We start from the raw sequence: 6,000 nt of genomic DNA, 5'->3' as shown, positions 1-6,000 counted from the left end.
CGAAAACTCGCTTTTTTGGCAACAGTACCCATGATTCACAACTCTTCTTCAACCCATAAAATGGAATTTTCATCTCAGTCACCTAACTTACTGCACTGGAGGAATATTTTATTTTTCTTGGATTTTATCATCGAATGCAGAGGAATAATATTACAGAGCAATTTTCTCTCCTTTACCCATAGCAATGATAAATCGGAAATGTGTGTAAGTAAGGGACAAGTATAGTGTCAATCAAAAGGTAATCAATTTTGCCACATAAAGAGATCTTTTTTAATTAAAATATCTTCCTGATATAGGTGTTGACCTGCCCCTGTTTTCTGAAAGGAGGATGGTTTTGCTGGATTAAGTCAAGGGCAGCCAATACCTCTTTTGTTTCTTATACCCTCTCATTTTATGGGATAGCCATAAAATGCAGAGTTAAAAATTACAGATTGTCATCTCGCAGCAACCTATCATGTTCCTGAGTTTGTCAGAAACATTTTAATACTGGTGGAAGACAATTATTACTTGAAGGTTAATCTAGGTATATTTGGTTACCTACATACCCACTCATCCAGCCATAAGCATATATGTGTATATGAATGTGTGTGTGCAGAGAGAGGGAGAGGATGAAAAAGAGAGGAATGAAGAATGAAAACCATTGTACCATGCGCAGTCCCCTCCCTGGGCTTCCATTTACCTTCACCTTCATCTTCTTGATAGGTGTATCCTTCTATCACGTCTCCTCATCCGGCTCCTCCCTATCATGTAAGATCCTTTGTGAGCCTTTCCCTAACCCCTGGTTTCTGCATTCTCCCTCTTCTTCTTGCCTGTGTAGTATACAGTTTTATGCACCACATGACTTCGCATTTAACTACATACTTTATTGCTCTCCAAATGTTCGGTTTGTCAGCTTTGTCTCCCCAACTAGATTATAGATGACTGAAGAGCAAGAACGCTGTATTATCATGCATGAGCACATCTTCTATTGCTATGCTGTATCATCGATGCTAAGTAAATGAGCACTGATACAATGAAACAACAGAAGTTCCAATTAGCTTGTGATTTGGATGAAGAAATTATAATTGGTTGTTAAATTGGGGACTCAGCTTTTTAGAATGTTTCTATGCATTCCAGACATCCATTTCCTCTTTTTGAAACATAACTTAGAGGTTAAAGCCACACTGTTTTTGAATCCCACTCTCCAATTTATTAATCGTGTGATCCTGAGAAAGTAGCATAAATGTTCTCTGCTTAGACTTACTCTCTAAAGTAGGGATAATGATAGCATCTTACTCATAGAATCTTGGGATCATTGAATGAATTAATTCACGATCAGCATATAGAATACCTGGCGCATAGAAAGCACTCTACACTTGCTGACTGGTTGAATGAAAATCATAGCTTGTATTTCCAAACTGGCAACTTGCACAAAAAGTTGGCTTTTATTGGTTTGAAAAAACCAATGTCATTTTAGGCTCAGTTTCTAGAAGATAAATAATCTATTTAAGAAGGTATGGATGGGGAGGCAACATCTTCAATTAAATTACAGGAGGTTTATGCCAAACACAAGGCAAGAACGATCAAGGTTAACCAGAAGTCTAAAATGTTATATCTTTCCCCTGTCCTAGAAATTTTTTAGATCCCTGACCAAAAAGGGTTTAGACCAAATTAGTACAGGAAAGTTGATTTCAGATCAACTCTAATGTAGTAACTTGGTGTTTTGAGAGTAATATGCCCAATAGCTGAAAAAAGTGTGTTGTTAGGCTGAAAGAGGTACTGTTTTGGGGGTGAGGGAGATAAGAAAAAATAATGCATGTACATGGCATAAATTCATAAATGTATAAAAATGCTATTTGTCATGCCCCATATGTATCTGTCTACCTCTTGAGAGCTTTATTAAGAATAAAGGTGTCTAGGATAAGTTGTAAAGGGTCCCTTGGCCATATCATTATCTAATAATACTCTATCACAGCATAACTCTTAAAATTTATTTCATAAGGTGTTCGTGAAAATTAAATAAGATAACGTTTGTAAAGCTTGTACCACAGTATTTGGCACAGGAGAGGAAGCAAGGTAGAAGATAACATGTGTTACCTTCTCTTATTTTATTATCACAATTAGAAAATGGTAACTCAGAAAAACAGTAGTTGCTCTAAGATAGGTGAACAGCAGAATGAAATGCAGCAAACTTAAATGAGGCTCAAACTTAAAACACTCATTTCTTTTTTTTTTTTTAATTGAAGTATAGTCGGTTACTGTTTGTCAATTTCTGGTACACAGCATAAACACGAATTTCTTATCATGCTTCCATTTCCCTCCAGTCTAGCGTGACTTCTGAATCCCAGGTGGACTCCAGCACATTGGCCGCTCACTCTGGCTCTGCCAGACCCAGCTCTCCTTCCAAGCATTTGGCTGTGACCCTTCTTTACTTACCAAAGTGCCTGCCTTCTTGTAGTCCCTCCAATTGCAGCATTTTTCCAGGCTCTTTCCTCTCCCTGCACTTGGTAACCACATTGAATATCGCTGTTCCAGTCGTTACCCTATTAGAACCACTTTCTAAGTCTGGATCTCCATTCTGATTTCTGTCTTCCATGCTGAATTGTAATCTTGCCTTTATAGTTGCCTGCTCCATATCTCCCTATATCTGTTTTATTGGAACCTTTAATTCAAAATAAGGGACTCATTACTTGCTCATCCTCTGTATCCACTCTCTTTCCCCAACAACATGGAACTTTTAACATTTCCAGTTATAATAAAGGAGTGACTCTTCTTCCTTTGACTCAAATCCTCAGATTCTCTTCCCTCTCTTCTTCCATGCTCCAATCCATGTATGCTTTGTTGTCATTCTAGAGCTGCACTGAACAATATGGTAACCACTAACCACATGTAGGTATTGAACACCTGAAATGTGGCTAGTTTGAATTGAGATGAGCTGTAAGTGCAAAATGCACACCACATTTTGAACACTTAGTACAGTCAACAAGAATATAAAATATTTCAGTAATTCTTTTTCACATTGATTACATGTTAAAGCAGTAATATTTTGGATATAGTAGGCAAAATAAAATATTAAAATTAATTTCTTCTGTTTCTTTTTGTTTTATTTCAGTGTAGCCACCAGAAAATTTAAATTACATACATGGATTGCTTTATATTTCTATTGGACAGTGTTTTTCTAGATCATGTTAGTTTTCCTTCTCAATATTTCTTGAAGCTCTTCCATTCCAGTCTTAGTATTATCATCTAATTCAAGCTTCTTACAATGCATCCTAGCTGGTTTCTTTGCCTGTACAGTCTCCCTCCTCCGATGTCCCTCATCTGTGTTGTGTTCTGTCTCCGAATCAATCTTCCTAGTGATAGGTTCAAATCAAACCATTCCCTATTCAAAGATATAAAAACAATTACTTTGCTCTGTCCATCAGATAAGGTCCTCGGCTTTTTGCTCCTTCACATATTAGCTGTGATACCTTGGGGTATCAAGGTAAAACAGAGCAGGATGGAGCTCTGTGTAGCTGGAAGAATCTTTCCTTTTCTTTTTGAGAAGGAGGGGGCTCATGTGGCATCTCCGTGGGGGCTCATCAGACTTGAACAAGCCAGGCTCAGAAAAAGTTACCCTTCAGAAATATTTCATAAGCTGAAAAAATATATCTTCTTTCATGAGTCCCGAAAGTAACCCATCTGTTAACAAAACCCAGCAACTTGTATAAAAACAGGGTAGAAGCAGGGGTTCCTGATGCTGCTGAAGGATGTTGGCTCCTCCTTTGAGATATCAGCATTGATTGTGTCTTCAAGATCCCAAATACTTAAATTTTATCCACCAGTAGGACTGGTTCCTCTCTGAGAAGAACAAGAAATAATCAAACTTTTCTGAAGCAATTAATTGAAGCAATAGGAAGTACACAGGGAAGAGTGACAAAAACCTCATGCAAATATTGGGTCATTCAGTACAGCTTTCTGAGTGTTAGTTCGTGGGTGGAGTAGACTCACAAGATTTTGTTCTTCCAAACTAAAATCTGATACTGTTTTAATATTAGATCTTGTTATTATTGTTAATATTGTTGAAGATAATCTCCTCAGTTTGAGATTCAAGACCAAAGTCTACTACTTTTTCTTTCACCATGAACACACGAGCCCATCTTGATTACTGCTCATTCTAGACCATTCATACCAAGTCCATGCCTTTTGATGGCCAGAGAATGGTAGAGCTGGTAGAGTATTTGGAGATCATGCAGCCCAATTCTTCATTTTACAAATGAAGACCCTGAAGTCCTGGAGCCCATGAAGTAAATTTCTGACAGTTACCAGAACCCAGGTCTTGTGCCTTGTATATCACATCATTCGTTCTTCCCCTTTCTTCTGATTTTGCATATTGAAATCCCATCTATTCTTCAGGACCTAAGATAAATGGCACTTCCTTCATTATGACCAACCAGCAGAGATCCATCCTTCCTTGTCCACCCTCAGTCTGTAATCTGCTGTATGTTTTCCTTAGCTCCTTTATTGGATTTTAAACATTTTGAAGCCGATGAACACCATCTATGACACAATTTGAGCCCAGGAAAGTGCCTCTCACATAGGAAACTATGCATTTTTGTCAAATAAATGATTGAACAAAGGAAAATAACATAGCACCTTGAAGCCTTGACTTCTAAATCTATAATATCAGAAAATGGATGCATGAAAATGTAGGAAAGGAGAAGCCATAATGCAGTGCATTTTGATCTCCTTGAACAAAAAGGCTCCGCATATATTTCAAGGTTTGTTATTGATTTTTTTTAAAATAATTTCATCCCTCCTCATTAAGCCTTTCCTTTCATTTGAACAAGCAGAAGGGAATTAGTGAATTATAGCAGAGACCAAGCTATTAGGGATTTAAAGATTAGATTTGGAAATCCATGTGTCTCTTTAAAATATGAAGAGTACCAGTTCAGCTGACTGCAGAAGGGCTGCCAGCCAAAAAGGTCCAGTCAAGTTAAACTGAAAAAGAGTTGGTTAGTTTTTGCCAGTGGATGTTTAAATGTAAGATCATCCATCACCCAATTCTTTGGTCCTCGTATGTTTATTAAGTAAATGTTTATTATACTAAATTCCACTTCAAACTGGGGTTGTAGGGTAACTTTTAAAAAGCAGAAACTTCATGTAAAATGGGATTAACTTAAAGAGACAGACTCCTCCATATATTTCTGTTTTTAAATATGTTATTTACATAGGGATCAACAGATGGCTGGAAAGTAAAACTTACTCCCCAAGTGCAAATTAGCCCCAAGGAAAATTCACCCTGCCCCCACATACAGAATTCCCTTTCAGAGCGTCTACTAATAATTATTGAAATGGGAGGGGTTGGATAGAAAGAAAAAGGCAGTAACAGGCCTTCTAGGTTTTTGACCTTAGGAGTTAGTATGGAAGTTTATCACAGGCAGTATTTAGTGGCCACAAGGATAAGTAGATATTTGTCCACTTGCCTCAATTAAATTCACTCTATGCTATGCAACAAATAATTATTCAGTATTTGTTATATCTAAGGCAGTGTGCTGACTAGGAAATGTGAGGTAAATAAATATGATTACAAATAATCCCTATGCTCAAACCGACCAGCGATTTCAAGTACTGTGGATACTACTTACAGATCAGCTGATATGAATAGCAGCCCTTTCCCATTTATAGACTTTAGCACTGGTTCCTTAGGGGAAAAGAGGTCTGATTTGCATGGATACTGCTGTCTATTTACCATTTAACTTATTTAATTTGGCTTCCTAGAACTTATGGTTCATTGTTTGGCCTAAATCCAAGTGTTTTCTTTAAATCTATCTTAAAGACATTTCTAGAAATTAAAAAAAAAAAAAACATTGGATAGTTTTGGGATCTGATGACATCATTCAAGACATATATTTCAATAATACTTATTCATATATCATATTTTACTGGATTCTGTGAAATGTTTTACAAGTATATTCATTTAAAACTAATAGAGGGTAATACTGTTTCTAGACAGTAAATTGATACACAGATCAAACTTAA

Source organism: Camelus dromedarius, chromosome 3 (genome assembly GCF_036321535.1).
Source record: "Camelus dromedarius isolate mCamDro1 chromosome 3, mCamDro1.pat, whole genome shotgun sequence".
NCBI classification, from domain to species: domain Eukaryota; kingdom Metazoa; phylum Chordata; class Mammalia; order Artiodactyla; family Camelidae; genus Camelus; species Camelus dromedarius.
Note: the sequence above shows the minus strand (reverse complement) of the source record.